Source organism: Ictidomys tridecemlineatus, unplaced genomic scaffold, assembly GCF_052094955.1.
Source record: "Ictidomys tridecemlineatus isolate mIctTri1 unplaced genomic scaffold, mIctTri1.hap1 Scaffold_66, whole genome shotgun sequence".
NCBI lineage: Eukaryota > Metazoa > Chordata > Mammalia > Rodentia > Sciuridae > Ictidomys > Ictidomys tridecemlineatus.
Genome location: NW_027524621.1, coordinates 1297886 through 1316505, shown reverse-complemented (window position 1 = coordinate 1316505; position 18620 = coordinate 1297886). Strand labels below are relative to the sequence as shown.

Here is an 18620-nt window from a genome sequence, read left to right as displayed (position 1 = left end):
ACAGGAAAGTTATTCTCATGAATTTTTAAATCAGATCTCACAATTCAAAAAACTGAGATCTATTTCTAAAAGGCATTATAACAATGATAGTTTGAATTCTCTGTTATTTCTATTGAGTTTTCCACATGTAAAATAATCTTTTCTACCACATACATAGTATGAATTAATGGATGCTTACCTTCAGACTTTTATATGTAAATGAATTACTATATCTCAGATTAGAAAAGAAGGGGCAGGAAAGCAACTGTATTAATCGATACTGCACATGGGCATATGAAACACTGTAACTTAAGTGTAAAACCTGTAATAAAGATCTAAACAGTATTCAACAGTGTTCTTATTTAACACTTGAATTAAAGATAAAATTTATGTGGTAGAAGAAAACATTATTACAAATCTGGCAAATGAATCCAGAGTTGTGAAAATTAGAGTGGAGATGGCATACAATGTCTATAATAAGGTCATTACTTTCTGTTGTTGTTGTTGTTAATGGTAGCTGCCTTGCTTTGCCATTTCACTATTTTTTAAAAACTTTTTCTGCCAATTACTTACTTTACTTCATTGGTTCTAAGCGATGCAGTACACTAAATCACTTGATCTTAGACATCATTTTCATGTTTTTATGTATCAGTTAAAATAAATTAATAAAAATAAAACAATAAAATCATGGTAACCAAAGTGTAGTTGGAGAGACCTTGCTTTGTAGGATGCACACATCAGCTCATCATAATACTTGACCCCACACAGTTCAACAACTAGTAGCAGAATATTAATAATCAGACAGATGAAAAGGATCATGAGAGAAGTGTAAAGTAAGCTTCAGTGTGAGGGGAATGCTGGGGAAGAAGATCACAACCAAGTATGATTATAACTATTAATGTCATCAAGTACCATTAATAATAATGAACATTTATTTGCTAATTCTAATAAATATACTTGTTCCAGAGCTAGTCATTTAACATGCCTGATCATCTCCACAAAGACCAAGAAGGTAGTTACTACTATCCTTATTTAACATATGAGTAACTTTGAAAAGAAAAATCTAAATACTAGGGTCCAGTTCAGAGTTTAAATGTCTATTTTCTCTGTTGTTACAACTTTTTCCAAATTCCCTTGCCTAAGTGTATCATTTTCATTATTACATATATTTATCTTTCCTATTCAGGATATAGTGTTTCTTACAAACTTGTTTGCAGTCTTTTAAATCTTCAAGACTACTCTATACTCATTTGATTCTCCTACAGAATTGATTGGAGGCAGTAAATAAATTTTTCAATGATATAAAAAATTAACAATTCCCCAAAGGAGAGTTTTTAAAGTTTTATTTAGTCAAATGGGGAACATAGTGGTTTGTTTTAGCTATAAATGTCTAAATGTAAAGCAAAAGGGTTAAAGTCTATGCATGTGTGTGTATTTATGTGAGTGTATGCACCTATTGTGTGTGTATATGTGTGTGAATGTATGGTAAATGTGTAAGGAAAATTGTTATTTTAAAGCCTGAGAGAATATGGTAATGACATTAGCTCAAAGGTATCATGATTCTGCTATAGTCCCCCAATACACTGGTGATTTGGGGTATGTTTTATGTATTTTTATTTGCTTATTTACTTACCAAGAGAAATTATGTGAATTTATACTTAATACTTTTACATGATAAATTAATTTAATTACATAATAATCCTACAGTAAATAATCTTGGGGTAAAAACTTCAATTCACCACTTTCATAGGAAACCTGGCTTAACTATTTTGAAGAAGTATCAAGCTCCCTCTCTTAAAAAGACTTCTATGAAAGTAAATATATTAGTTTTCATGTATATTTGAACTTTGAAGTAGATCTCTTAATAATTAAATCATACTTGTAGAAAAGTTTAACATATGTTTAGCTCTTTTAAAAATGAATTCAGGCACATCAGTTATTTTTTAAAATTCAACATAACTTGGTAATAACAATTTGCCTAAGTAGAGTGAGTTTATTTTGGAGTAAGTGTTGTTTTGCTTTTTTTTTCTTGCATTTGTGCACAACTTATACAATAAATTGTAAGACATTCCATCATAACTTGGTCAGGTCCGAATAAATTAATGAAAAAGAAAGAGCCTTTGAGAACCAAGGCCATTTTCATTCTTTAATACAAAAGGCATCCTTTCATTTTTTTCTTTTCTTTTTCTTTTGGTATATTTGAATGCCATTTTTCACAGAAGTATCAAAGGTAGCTGGATTCTTTCAAAGGATGAATAAAAGAGGAAGGAACGCTGTTCATAGTACTCCTAGACTCTCTGTCTTCATCAATGAATGGAAGTTGTAAATAGAAACACTGAAATTTGTTCCTTTAATCTAATGTTTTCTTCTTGCACTTGCAATGTTTTCTATTTTCTTCTTTTTAATGAAATCTCAGAATGTGTTTCTGTTACCAATTATCTAAAGTTTAAAATTATTTGAGCTTGGAAACAGCAAAATTTACTATTCAATAATATTCTATTTAAAAACTTCTGTTTAAAATGAGATTTTAAAGTTGAAAAATACTTTAATAAAAAGCTCATTTCACTGTCAATATTGTTTAATTTTGCAAACATTTATCACAGACTTCAAAATGTGTCAACCCAAATTTGGGCATCCCTGGGCTAAATAGTACAGGCAGGTGCATCATCTCCAGAGTGTTCTGCAAAACTTGGCCATCCCACCCCATAGCCTTTCATTTGTCCCTCTATTAATTAAAAACCACAGCTAAACAGAAGATAGGCCATGAGTGATAAGACATCTTCTGAGTACATGAAAAATAACTGTTCTGATTGAGTGTGGGTTTGCTCAGGACCTGCACTCTTTTGCATGTTAGGACGTTACTTGCCTGGTGTCATCCAATATTTTTGGATCAAGACATTATAACTTACTGTATCAATTCCTCCTTTTCTTATTGGTGGAGAAAATCATCCTAATTCTGAATATCACAAGCTTTTCTAAATTCATGGACAACACATTAATAAAAAATTGCTTAGATTTCTGAAGAAATTTATACTATTTTGTAATAGGAAATTTCAAGAAAAAATGCTTGGTAGGAAGCCTTTGCTCTTCAATGTTAAAGGCACAAATGGTTTTTATCATGTTTCATTTTCTTGGATTTAGTTTTGTACTTTCACTTACTCAAACTCTATTAACTGAAATCTTATTGGGGGTTGGTAACTTGATCAGTGAAAGATAAATGTGGTCCCTGCCCTCACTGTTTATTTTGGACTCCAAATTATATTCTGGGACTGGATATAAAGGATTATAATGAAAACGACTGAGTCTGTCCATCCTTCTTTCTTTTAACTTGCAGTTAGAATTCTGTCCAGTTTTTATGAGAGAATGAATGGCATTCCTGGAGAACATTTACTTTTTTAAATAATTTTTGTACTTATAAAATTACTCAAGAATGTCACCATTTGAGGGAACAAAAAAATCATGCTATTGGAAAAAAATAATTATTACAGGCATTAAATGGGTAGTCATAATTGCCTGTATATGAACTTTGTGACTAAAGCAACCACTTTAGTATCTTATTTCCAAAACAAAAATGTTGCTTTTATATTTGTTTCACACATTTATAATTAGACATTCAGTTTACGAAAGATAACAAACTAAGAATAGTCATGACAATAAGAAAAATAAAATGAAGACTTCCTGACTGCTGAGCTAGTGCTCTTTAAGGAACCACATCATGTGACTATATCCTGGTTGTTTGGCTTCTGTTGCCATTGTGACAAATTCTATTTTATGCCTGTAAATTCTATTTCCTAAATTTGCATGCACAAAGCACCATTTATTACACCAATAATATGTTTCCTGGTACTCTTAATCTGGCTTGAATAGTTAGTTGCTTTATTTCAACTCTTCACATAATATATATGAAGTTACAATCTTCAAAAACATATATATTCTAAAGCTTATTAAAGATGTTGTGCATCAAAGAACATCCACATATCTTTAGTCAACAGACCAGGAATTGCTAAAGTTAAAAGTTTAGTTATGTTTTTAATTTCTAACACATTGACTATTTAATTCTTCATTCAATCAACATTTAAGGCAAACATCTACATGAGATATAGATTCACGAAAAGTTCCAAACATTCCCTGGAAGAGCAATTAAATAAATAATGACTTATAACTTCTGGAATTCCTCTGGCAAATCTTCCTAAAATCTCTAATGTTGAGTTCATAGAATATCAAAAAGAAATTCTTTGTTTATGTGCTTTTTTAACTAATGTGTCTATCTTAAATATAGTACATTGTTGCCAAATACAAATTTAGCTGCATTAAATGAAACTGTATTGGAGAGAGTTGTGTTTGTTCAGTGTAAATTAAATCACTATTGTGGCAAACAAAGTAAAAATGCACCAGGTAAAAAACAAGAAATGCCTGCATTTTTTCCTCAAATAATTTTATGTCTTTTTCTTGTGAAACAATACAAGTCTTAAAAAGTAAACTCAATGTTAATTAGATTAATTCTTGGAAAAGTTTAATAAGCAAGAAATTAACAATGAGGGAGAACAGCTACACTGCATTTCAGAGACTCAATGAGAAACTATCCTTTTTGAAGAGATATGAATTCAAGAAGAAGAAGAAGAAAATTAGATTAATGGTCGTTGGAATGGAGAATTTCAAAGGAGTCTCCATCATCTGCAGGCATTTTAGTTTTTTTTTTTTTTTGTGTGTGTGTGTGTGTTTGAACAGTCTTTACTATATATCATTCGAACAAAAACATTTTATATATAGTTGTGGAATTCTGTGTTGTAAGAAAACCACTTGACATATTTGATTCATGTTCTGATTCTAGTTTCAAGTTAAGAAAGTGGATAAATTGGCTTAAAGCATCTTAATTACAAAAATCTGGAATATTTATTTATTTTAATTTTACTGTAAGGCATCATGCTCTGATATAAAGTTTGACTTAGAAAAATTTCTGACATCATCTAGAAGAGTGCACCTTCATTTTCCTGCTTTGTGTATAACATGCTCCCGGGTCATATCCTAAGAAACTTTCGAATACAGGTCATCTATGTGGAACACTCAAAATTTGATGCATCTTGCCTTCTGAACATGACCTTTTGTGTTATCAGTGAAGCTAGCATACAATTATTGTGATCACTTGATAATGTGATCACTTGGTTGGTTTAATCTGTTTTTTAAATAAGTGTGATCTCTGTAATCAGTTGTATTGTAAATGTAGCTGTTGTGCTTAGATGTTGGGAAATAAAGCAAAAAAGGTGAAACTAAGAACAGCAAGGGTGATGAAAATGATAAGGCATAGAAATCTGCAGGATGCTCTGTGTGAGCCATCTTGATCAAGCAAGATATATTTGAACCTAACATACATATATAGGCGCATAAGCATACTATGCACATGCATTTTAAGGAAGTTTCACAAAATGTTTACCTTTATTTATCCCACTAAATGCAAAACATAGACTCTATTCTTCTATTCTATTATTCCACTCCACTGCACTCTACTCCACTCCATTCCATTTGTTCATATTAATTAAAAACATAATGGGGCTGGGCACCTTGGCACAGACCTGTAATCCCAGCAGCTCCAGAGGCTGAGACAGGAGAATCTTGAGTTCAAACACAGCCTCAGCAACAGCAAGGTGCTAAGCAACTCAGCGAGACCCTGTCTCTAAATAAAATAAAAAAATGGGCTGAGGATGTGGCTCAGTGTTCAAGTGCCTCTGAATTCAATCCTTGGCAAGTCATTCCCCCCCACAAATAAAATCAGTCTCTATGAAATAAGTAGACTTCATTTCACTAATGGATCATGATATGTAAGTGGGGGAAAATGTGACTAGTGTCAGTGAGTGACTTTTGATATGGAGCACACAGGTAGTTTTTCTTTTAATTTATTTTTTTCTAATTTGTTATATATGATGGCAGAATGCAATTCATTTTATATTACACATATAGAGCACAATTTTTCAAGTCTCTGATTGTACACAAATTATTTTCACACCATTCGTATCTTCACAAATGAACTTAGGGTAATGATGTCTAACTCATTCCACAGTCTTTCCTACCCCCATACCCGCTTCCATCCTCTTCTTCCCCTTTGCCCTATCTAAAGTTCCTCCATTCCTCCCATGCTCCCCACCCATCACCATTATGATTCAGTATCCTATATCAAAGAAAATACTTGGCCTTTGGTTTTTAGGGATTGGCTTACTTCACTTAACATTATATTTTCCAACTCCATTTATTTGCCATGATTTTATTCCCTTTTATTGCTGAGTCATATTCCATTGTGCATATATACCAAAATTTCCCTACACATTCAACTACTGAAGGTCATCTGGGTTGGCTCCACAATTTAGCTATTGTGAATTGTGCTTAGATAGTTTGAAGAGCTTGCTAAAGCTATGGAATGATGAGGGGATGATGAGGGGATTCCATTAGATTCTTTAATAGATTGATAACATTCCTTTGAAATAATAAAAGTTAAATGGTATAAAGCTATTTACAGTCAGAACACTATATAATACCTACTTATTATATTATCAACTTTATTTGTATTATCTCATTTAATCTTTACAACAGTGTTTTTAGATTGGTCAAATTATACCCCAGTATTACAGTTAAGGGAATTAATGTTCAGTGGGAGGAAATGCTTTTTTTTATTCACCAACATTATAACAATAAATAAAATCTTAATACAGAAAGTTTGACTCCAAAACTAATTTTAAGCTTGCAAAATCCAGTAAGATAATTTATTTCTTTTCTTTGTTCCAACAAAAAGATTTCTTCATGACCTTCTCTGTGCCATGCACCATGAACATAAATGTAACTGACTGCTCTGATAGCATTCATTGTAAAGAGAAGGATAAATAGAAGTCAGGGTTGAAGGGCATTCCAAAACTAACAGAAGAGGCAAAAAAACATAATCAGTTATACATTGACTATGAAAATAAGGTAATTCCTTTCTTCAGAATTTTTCTTACAGAAGAAATCTGTAAGTTTATCAATAGAAGAAAAAACCATGCTGGATTTGATGTCTTCCAACTCTACTCTAGGTATCTGCCACAGTTTTCCTACTGTGAAATTTTTGGTTTGGAGTGGTACACTATCATAGGGTCACCTGGTAGGTCTCTGGCCTTACGTACATTCTCTTGAAAGTCAACATTTTAACTCTAGAGTTGCTGTTTGTAGTAAGGAGATTAATAATTGCTCTTGGTTGTAGCCTATATGGAAATCTACACAGTCAGCTGCTGCTGTAGTCATGTCCTGGTTATATGAAAAGGACTCAGGTGATGAAGGGCTGTGATTCATTGCTACTAAACAATTTCAGTAAAGTTCAAGGTCTTAGGTCTAAGTGTAACTCATGAAACTTACCTCTTACCTGTCAGCTTCTCTGACAATGTAAATAAAAATTTAGAATTACAGCAAATACAGAACTCTGCACAGAATCACCTTATTATAAAAGGCAATTACTTATTATAGTAGGCAACAGAACTCAACCTACAAGGTAAAAGCTTACTTTCCTTTTGTAATTTCACAAAAATTTTGATAGAAACACCTTTGCAGCAGAATGGTGCCTAACACATTTATTATTATTATTATTATTATTATTATTATTATTATTATTGTTATATGAATACAATGAATGTAGGTAAATAAACTAAGAGTAACTGATTCAAGTTAGTGTTATCTGCTAAAATGATATGATATGAAAATACTTAGATTTTAAGATAATGTCAAACTAATTATAAAAGCAAAGTTAATATGGGAAGTTACAACTGATTTCAACTATTCTAAATGTTCTTCTTGAGTTTTCTTTACAGTCAGTTAAAAGCCATATGGGAAATTATGTCTACTTGATTTCTAGTCCTTTCATAACCTTTGTCTAATTTTGAGCCCAAATTTATATACCATACTTTGCTTTTTGGAAATTTAGTTACTGCTGAAAATTAATTAATCTTTAGAGAACAAGACATGTCACCATTCAAAAATTTCCAATAAACTCTGAAAAGAATTCCAAAAGCAGGGCCTTGCAACGTGACTACAAAGTGTTGGGTGCCTGAGGCAGATTCCCGGAGCCGCCCTATTCCCCCCCCCCCAACAGAGTCCATATACAACTCAATCAATCCAGCACCACAACTATTATATACAGCTTAACTCAAATCATCATCTCAATGGTTCGCTGGCAGCACCTTTCAACCATTCCCTCTGGCAATATGCCAGGCATCATTCTGACTTTGGCTGTGGCTCTCAATAGGTTCCAAAAAATTTGTGCTGTTTTAAGTCACTACCTTTGTGCTAATTTGTTACATGGGGTTTGAAAACTGACAGTTACTGGCATTCTTCTTTAAACGTGGGGAAAATTGAATCCAATGGGGGAATTCCTCTACGTTAAGTCCCCAGGCCCGGGAAGATCCCACCTGGATTATCTCTGCCCTCTGGGAGCTTCACTGTGTCTTCTTGCTTCTGCATGGAAGGGAGCTTGTGTTAGTAGCCGCGTGGCTTGCCCAGCCCCCTCCTGCCAGAGATCTTGATAGTTCTGAGCATCTCTCCCTGTCCTGAGGTCTGTCCCTGTCCATTCCCATGGGCCGCTGTCCTGCTGATGAGACAGCCCAGTTCCTTGTGGGCCCCTGTGGATGCTTCATGAGACAGAACATGTGCTCACATCTTGCTGAGGTCATTCCTTTTCCATTTTCAGCTTCTTCTGTGGTGGCTGAAGGATCATTCCAAGAAGCTCCCTGGTGGCTCTCTGAAAGGACTGAGAAGACCTACAGGCATAACTTGAACCCCTGGTGTTGAGTGCTGGGACCTTTCCATCTTCCTGAGATTGCAGTAAAGGCCTGTACTGCTGCACCCCTTCAGCTCTTTGTGCTAACCTCCAGAGCAGCTATCTCTTATTTTTAGCACCTTTTGCCATCTGTACAGGATGAGGATTTCCCACATTGACAGCTCTTTCCTCAGTTTCTCCCTCTCTCTCCCCACCCTGAAATTTTACTATAAATATAAAGAAGAAAACAGTTTTCACTTCAACACTTTGCTTAGTAAACCCAACTTGTAAACTCACCAATGACAGGTCCTACCTCCTAAAGGACTGCAGGGAACCATTTTCCTAAGCTTCCGGCCACGGTGGAACAAGGGTCTCCCTTCCTGCTGTTTCAATAACATGAGGCTTTCTTTCTTCTGAGCACTCCCTTGCAGTCCTTTTAGGGTCCATAGTTATAGCAGTCTTTAAAGCAATCAAGGCTTTTAAAATTATTATTATTCTCCTCAAAATTCCAGCAGGCTTAGTTTACCAGCAGATTCCAAAACACTTTGCACATATTTGATGTTTTGTTATGGTAGCATGGCTGGTATCAGAATTTATTTCAGTGTTCTGTTGCTTTCATACCTATTATCACAAACTTAGAAACTAAAAAAGGACCCACTCCTTACCTCCCAGTTTCTGTGCACCAGACGTCTAGCAGGACTCAACTGGGTTCCCAGCTCAAGGAGTTACAGCAGGAACAACTGAGGTCCCACTGGCCTGTTTTCCTCAGGAACATCAGGTCCTCTTCCAGGCCCATTCTTGGGACTGGCAGAATACAGTTCCTTGCAGTTGCAGACTAAGGTTCCCGTGTCCTTCTGGGTATTTGGGCAGCAGTCACTATTGGCTCCTTGCAGCCATTCTCCAATCCCTACTTATGGTCCTCTCCATCTTCAAAGGCCAGCAACAGTGGGGCAAAATACAGTTGAACAAAGATTTTCCCAGACAGTCACCCCCAAGTTGGGTTTAGTTCTATAATCTTGCTTCAACTGGGACTTTATTTCATTTACTTTCGTGTGTGATAAATGAGCTCCTGATATAACCCCCTACCATGAACTTTACCATGATGGTCCCTGCTCCCATCTGAGCATACTTTGATTATGCTATTTCTCTCTACAGGTTCCCGTGTGGCATCCAATGGCAGCACCTTGGTTCTCCTGTACTTCAGGAACTGGGCCAGGTTTCTTTTATGTAACTTGTGTACATATCTAAAAGTCCTGCTTTTTTCTTATCCATGACAAATTACAGACTGAAGTGCTAGGCACTTATGTAATTGGAATTTCTAAATTCTTCCAGAAGCAAATAATGAATGCACATAAAAATAAAAGTAATAAAATATTCTTCATTGATTTCACTTTAAAGTTAGCCCAATTAAATTAACAACAGGGATTATAAAATCAGTTCACTACAAAAATTCTATCAAATAAGAAATGTATCTTGAGAAGATTTAACTGATGCCAATTATTAATTTACAGTAATTATTAAATTATTTTTGCAAAATGCTCATATGCTTTAACATATTTTTAAAGCACATTAATTAAGCAAAAATAATATCTGCTTTCTTCTTTGAGAGAAGCTCCTTCTACCCATGATTGCAGAAGATTAAAAACTATTTGCTTTTAACCTCCTCAGATTAAAAGAATGTAATCAGAGACAGAATGACAAATTGATTAAAATAAAAAGCTTTTTATAAAACTTGAAAAGTACTATCATCTTGTTATGTATTCATTCATATGAGTAATGTTCCATTTGAGGTCAAACAAAATATTTTCCAAAAGTTATAAGTTTCTGTTGAACTACTATATTTCAAGTTTCTCAGCCTTAACTTCTGTAAAAATCATGTTATATTGAATAAAAAGGCAATTTTTAATAAATACAGTATCTCACACTGAAAAAGGTACAGATGGACAAATGTTTTTATCTTGTGGTTTTCCTGTTTATTCATGTTAAACAGTATGTAGAATTAATTCCATAAAAATGGAAGCTGTTTGAATCAGACCATCCTGATTCTAAGGTAACACAGAAGATCAGCTTTCTTTAAAATAGACAGAGAACTGGTATATGTGTGCTTTTTGTTTTTCTCTGGTGGGAAATTAATATGAAATATCAAGTTTTCAAAGGTTTCCATTTGTGTTCTTTAAAAAAACATAGATGTAATTTTGTGAACCTTATGCCAATAGCAGTGGGATTTGCCCCCACCTCTGATGCTGAGCTTTCCTGGTCAACTGCCTTGACTTTTATAAGATGTGACAGGAGCTATGTGGGGCAGTTTAAGAATCTAGACCTCACCAGCTTTCAGAGCTTTTCACAACCTCCTTCCCCACTGCCCTTGAGGAATTATGGAAGGGGCTTACTGTTGAATAGTTGTTACTATTGTACTGCATTAGTCTTCCTACCATTCCTCTTGTGAAGGATTGCTCATCCTTAATCTAGGTCTATATAGCAACATGTTAGAAGACTTACGTACAGGACATACTGTGATTAAAACTGCTATGAGCTTCCCTCCAAACCCAGGAAAATAGATGAGATATTTTTAAGCTGTCATGATATGTAGCAAAATGTTTAAAAAATAGGTAAGAGGTATGCTCAAGGTTTTTGAAAATAGACCAAGTAATAACAATTACCTACCTGTAGAGATAAGATTCCAAAAGTGTTAGCTGACGAGCAATTTCTATTGGGTGAAGTGTCATAAGATCAAATGTTTCAAACTGCCCTGGTTTACTGATATGCCATTCAATTGGTGGAGGTGGACTTTCAAAGGTAATATTATGGCTTATTCCATTTGCCTGAGCTTGCTTCTTCCTCTTGATGATCTTAGCAATTGACTCTACCCATTTCTTCATAGCTTTCCCTAGAAAAAACACATAATTAGAATGTCTTTTACTTGACAGACATAACTGTAGATCTTCATATAATTTTTAACGTTCACTCAACCTCAACAATTATCAACTCATGGCAAATTTTTGCTTCATCTAACCCAAATCATGCCATTTCTTCACTCTGTTGTTTGTTTTTTTGGTACTAAGAACTGAACCCATGGATGTTTTCTCACTGCACTACATCTCCAGTCCTTTTTTGTTTTTCATTTTCAGACAAGGTCTTGCTAAGTTGTTGAGGATCTCACTAAATTGTTAAGGCTAGTCTTGAACTTGTGATTCTCCTGTCTCAGTCTCCTGAGTTGCTGGTATTATAGGCATACACCATTATACCCAGCTCTAGTTATTCTTTAAACAAATTCAAAAATCATATCATTTTGTCTATATTTAAGTCTTTTTAAAATAATCATTAGGTCATTATGACATATAAAAAATGAATCATTTTTTTCTTTTTTAAAATTTGTTTTTAGTTATACATAACAGAATATATTTTGACATACTAGATGGAATATAACTTCCCATTCTTGTGGTTGTACATGAGGTGGAGTTACACTGATCATGTATTCATTCATATATGAACATAAGAAAGTTATGTCTGATTCATTCAACTTTGTTTCCTATTCCCATCTCCACTCCCTCTCCTTCATTCCCCTTTATCTAATCAAATGAACTTTGATTCTCCATCCCTGTTATTGTGTGTTGGCATCCACATATAAGAGAGAACATTTGGCCTTTGATTTTTTGGCTTATTTCACTTAGCATAATGATCTCCAGTTCCATCCATTTACTGGCAAATGCCATACTTTCATTCTTCTTTATGGCTGAGTAATACTCCATTGTGTATATACACCACATTTTCTTTATCCATTCATCTTTTGAAGGGCACCTAGGTCGGTTCCATAGCTTAGCTATTTTGAATTGAGCTGCTAAATTTCTTTGTCAAAAAGTGAGATTTTAAAATCTTCAAATACTTGGTTAATATTCAAATTTCTATCTCTTAAATATTTTTCTTATAGTTAATTTGTTTTAAAAGGACATAAATAACATTTACTTAATTATATTTAGTCCATATGTCCTAAGTTTCCTTAGGACTACAGGTTCTCCCTTTATGTCTCATTTTTGCTTGCAATTTATTTGTTGAAGAAATGGAATTGCTTGTATTGTGGTGATTCTCAAGTCTGTCTTGCCAACTGTACCCCTGTGGTATCATCTGCCATGTTTCTCTATCCCCCCTATTTTCTGAAAACCAGAGACATAGAGATTGATGTTTTTGTTTGTTTTAGTATTGGGGACTGAACCCAGGAGCACTTAACCACTGAACTTCATCCCCGGCTCTTCTCTTTTTATATTTTATTTTGAGACAGGGTCTTCTTAAGTTACTTGGAGACTTGCCAAGTTACTGAGGCTGATTTTTGATCCTCCTGCCTCAACCTCCCAAGGTGCTGGAATTATAGGCTTGTGCCACTGTGCCCAGCAAGATCAATGTTTTTACATGAATACTTGCCAAGAATACTTTAATAGGATTCTTAACCAATATCTTATACTGTTAGATAAAACACAAATGTTCTTAATATAACATATGTTTGATGACACATATTATAGCCTGGAATTTTATCACATAGGCTATGTTTGAAACTTCAAGTTGGAAATTCCTATCTTTTAGACACAAAAATGTATTCCTCTGGGGGCTGGGGTTGTGGCTCAGAGGTAGCACGTGCAAGGGCCTTGGTTTGATCCTCAGCATCGCAGGTCCTGGATTTGATCTTAGCACCACATAAATGTAAAATAAAGATATATGTCCACCTAAAACTAAAAAACCAATATTTTTAAAAAATGTATTCCTCTGGAATATGTTTCTAAGAGAGGAAATATTATTTTAAAAAGCTGATAATCATCTAAAATTAAAGTACCAGATTAAGGAGAATAAAAAAGCATAAAATTGCTGGGTGTGGTGATGCACACCTATAATCCCAGTGGCTGGGGAGGCTGAGGCAGGAGGATCATGAGTTCAAAGTCAAGCCTCAGCAACTTAGCCAGACCCTAAGCAACTCAGCAAGACCCTGTTTCTAAATAAAATATAAACAAAGGGCTGGGAATTAGGCTCAGTAGTCAAGTGCCCTGCCCCTGAGTTTAATCCCCAGTACCAAAACAACAACAACAAAAAGCATAAAATTATATATATATTATTTATTTAATGGAAACAAATGGCAAACTTGAGGGGACATAAAATTAAATAGCTTTAATTTATTAAAAAGGACTTTTGACATTTTTAAAAGCAATATTCTCCTTAAAAACTTAAAAGGGGGGGCTAGGATTGTGGCTCAGTGGTAGAGCGCTCTCCTAGCACGGGCGGGACCCAGGTTCAATCCTCAGCACCACATAGAAATAAAGGCGTTGTGTTGTGTTCATTTGCACATAAAAAATAAATTTAAAAAAAAACTTAAAAGGGGGTTAAGAGTATAACTCAATGGTATAGCACTTGCCTAGCACGTGCAAGGGCCTTGATTTTATCCTCAGCATCGCAGACAAATAAAAATATGAGAAGACAAGGTTCTAAGACTTTATATGGTTCTAAATATATGTGAGCTTACTGGAGTCTATAAAGATCATTCCAAATGTTATTTCAGCTTCTTAAAAATGGAAAGCAATTTACATTCTTAGTCATACAATTTTGAAAATAAGCTCAAATGCAACATAAGAGCCAATCAAAACTTTAAATAATATACCTCTTACACTTGAAATGAAGGATTCCAGTCTTTTAAGCAATTCCACATCTCTTTCAAAGTCATAAAAATGGTGTTCAACCCAATGGTGAAATACATTTAAATCCTGGTAAAATAAAAGAATCACATTTTAGTGAAATCTTCAATTATACAGTTTTTACTTCTATACTTCTTCATTATACTTCTTTCATTTTTCTAATGCCATGGCGATAGTTTTATATGCAACAATCAATATAATACTTAGAGTCTCCATTTTTAATGAATACCTTAAGTGCTTCAATAAGAAGAAGAAAATCAATCTCCAAACTGTACATTATTTTTAAATTATACTTTAGCCAGGAGTGGTGGCTAACACCTGTAATCCCAGCTACTTGGGAGACCGAGGCAGGAGGATTGCAAGTTCAAAGCCAGACTGGGCAACTTAGTGAGACCCTATCTCAAAATAAAAAATAAAGGGCTGAGGATGTAGCTCAGTGGCAAAGTGCCCCTGGGTTCAATCCCCAGTACTGCAAAAAAATAAAAATAAACATAAAAGTTATACTTTAAAATATGTATTTGTATAAAGATTATGGTTTCTGTGCTTAATCACCAATTAATGTTAAGGAAAAGTGTCTTTTATTTATTCATATATAGAAAATACATGCTCTATAATAGAAAAGCTATTTTAAGTTTTTAAATTGAAAAAGTATTTTAAGCTGTAAATTTTTAATGTATTTTTCATATAAAATGGAAAATTAACTAAGATTTATTGTATTTGGTTCTAAATTCAAGTGCTAGCCTAGTGTCGTTGCACATGTCTATAATCCTAGTGACTTGGGAGACTACAGGAAGAAGACTGAACTTCAAGGCTAGACTAAGCAATTTAGCAAGGCCCTAAGCAACTGAGTGAGACCCTGTCTCAAAATAATAAATAAATAAATAAATAAATAAATAAATAAATAAATAAATAGGGCTGGGTATGTAGCTCATTGGTAAAGCACCCCTCTGTTCAATTCCCAGTACCGCCCCCCAAATAAATAAATAAATAAATAAATAAATAAATAAATTCAAATGCTATCATCAAATTTCCCTGTAACCTACAAATATGCCTATAACCTTATTTCATTTTAAAAGACAAAAATATTTTTGTCAAGAGAGTGATTTTGTTTTGCATATCACTAAAATGATTACTCCTGATCTTGCAAGTATTTAATTATCTATACAAATATAAAATGCTCTCTACCAGAGACATCCTAATAATATTACTTTTCTTCATTACTTCAACAAATGGCCATTTGCAGGTTAGATTTTTATTTCCCTACCACAGACAACTATATTTCTCTCAGACTATGCAAGTACATTTAATTACCAGTCTTCATCATGCTATTTATATTAAAACAACATTAAGTCATTATGGTCTGGTAAGTTCAGGAGCTTAGAAAATATATCAAAGATCATAAATTGTTAGCTTCTAATTTCCACTTATATCAGTTCAAACAGTTCTGCTTATATTTTCTTTCTAGTTTCTATAGTATTGATGTAATTTTAAAATTACGATCAGATAAAAGAAAAAAGTCTAATCAGACTTCATCAAACTTAAAAACTTCATCTCATCAAAGTATCATTAAGAAAACTAACAGGCAAACCACAATCTGGGAGAAAATATTTACAAAACCTTTTTCTGACAAAGGACTATATCCAGTCCTACTCGATATACTTATACAACTTAGTAATAAAAAGATAACTCAACAAATGATAGACATGAGTCAAACCTATTCTTCAAAGATGAAGAATGACTAGCCAATAAGAGACAGTAAAATGTTCTCAACATCATTAGTTAATAGGGAAGAACAAATTAAAACCACAGTGAGATACCACTATACACCCAACAGTATGGCTAAGGTATGAAGAATAACATCACTAAACAATGGTGAAGATATGCAGCAATGGAATACTCATATATTGCTGGTGAGAATGTTCAGAAGAAGTTTTGACAGTTTCTTTTTAAAAGAAAACACACATCTACATTATGTCCTAGCTATTCTACTCTGAGTTATTTACCCAAGTGGGAAAAAAAGAAATACACACACACACACACACCCACATTCACAATAAGACTTCTAAGATAAAGTTCATAGCAAATTTACTCATAATCAAACACTGGAAAAAATGCCCAGGTATTCTTCAATGGGAAAAAATACATGAACTGTGGTGTATTCTTATAAGGAAATAACTATCTTAGTAATAAAATTTTAAAAAACATTGATTCAAGCAACATGGATGAACCTCAAAAGCATGTTGAGTCAGGCATGAAAGTTATAGAATCCATACCTTTCTTTCCCATACTAGTCAGAGTCACACCCACAACAGGAATGAAGTAATTCAGACTTGGGGATGGCACCAAAAGATCTCAGAAATTATTATCTTCTAAATTAACAAGTGAATTACAACTCCTGAACAGAGAACAAGGAATGTAGCCTTTGAATGCTTCTTTAAAAACTCTTGTTCCCCCTGATCAGCAGAATCAAAGCCTCTGGGACTGGAGTCCCCTGTGTTTCTTTTTTGCTAGCAAAGCAATAAAACTTCTCTCTCCTTTTCCTCAAAACAAAAACAAAAAAGTGTAAAAATCAATTTATACAAAATTCTAAGACAAGTAAAAGAGTCAATAGCAGGATAAATCAGAATACTGCCTTTGGGCAGTAGCAACAAAAATTGACTAGAAGGAGCACAAGGGAACTTTCTGGGTTGTGGTCTATCATTCTGTATCTTGAAAGGAGTTTGAATTACAAAGACATTAAAATTTAACCAAAGTACACTTAAAATGTGTGTATTTCATGTTATGAACATTTTAGAACAAATGAATAATAAATACTGAAATGTTATTGATATATAAGTTGAAGCATTTAAGAAATAGTGTATTTTGAAACACATTCAAAAGATTAGGTGATTAATGAACTGAGGGAAAAATGAAAAATAAATATATGTGATAAAAGTAAGTAAAATAAAATGTTAACAGTTGATCTGGTTTGTTTATCATTGTTCACTATGAAATTCTCTCAATTTTTCTCTTTTTTAAAATGTCAGAATAAATTGCTAAATAAAATATTTTAGCTTACATTTTACTAAAATTCCTTCAATGCTCACAGAAAAAGTTTAACAAACTGGCTTGAATTTCAAAGCCATCTTCAACTCTACCCCAATATAGTTAATCTCCTCTATTACAACTTACAATACAATGTCTTCATTCCTCTAAGTTCAATTTCCTTACCTATTTCCTCTGCACACCATTCTCAATCCTGTCTTTTAACCTTTGTTCATACTACTTCTAGGTACCCTCCATACCTTCAATCACCTTTCTGCATATCTAAATTCTACACATCCCTTCGGGACAATCTCAGATTTTACCTCTTCTAAGATGTCTTCCCTAACTACTGGAGTCTAATCTTAGCTATTCCTGAAGTTTTATAGGAGTATATTTTTGTGAGCCATTGAACTATTCAAAGTAGTATAATGTATAACTATTTCATGTATATTTTTACCCCAATAAAATCATAATATTATGGAACCATATCATGACAGTCTATTATTTTTGTATTCACCATAAGTCGACAAGTATACAACTGAGAACATGCTTAGATATAAACATTTAAAGAATTCACATGACTGAGATCTAAGATCTTATTTCCTGTCTGCCCTATAATAGGGACCTCATAAATGTATGCCTCATTTGAGTAGATTAGTGCAAATGCATTACAGTTACTTGAGAAAAATTATTCTTCTTTCTTGCTAATGTAATGGGTAAAAAATCTCATTTTCTTATACAAAGAATGACATGTTAAAAGTTTTGGCTAAAAGACATATAGCTAGGAACACCAATATTCCTCTAAAATTGAATTTATTTATGGTAATTATCCTGGAAAATAATAAATCCAGCTCAAAGCTATAATTTATTAGTTAACAGTAATCAAGGAAACAATATTTAGAAAAAATATTTAGATCATATATAGTTAATATGATAACTCAATATCCAATGATAAGGGGTAGATAATACTTTAGTTTTCATTTGGATTATAAGAAGGTTAAAGGAGCTTCCAAATTTTAATGCTTAGTGAAACAAAAACACAATGGCTCAAGAGGTCATATATGGTCCCATCCTGTCACTCCCTTTACATGACCCAAGTTCAAATTACTTAATCATACTAAGCTTTCCATTTCTTCATATACAAAGTTAGAATAATCATTGTGTTGCACCATAAAAAA

General features: G+C 33.5%; 1 protein-coding gene across 1 annotated transcript in view; it reads right to left on the bottom strand.

Annotated features, from left to right (window-relative positions):
* LOC144374356 (uncharacterized) overlaps positions 1-18620 on the bottom strand; it is a 234268-nt gene that overhangs the window by 28797 nt on the left and 186851 nt on the right. The gene's annotated exons all lie outside the window — the stretch shown is intronic.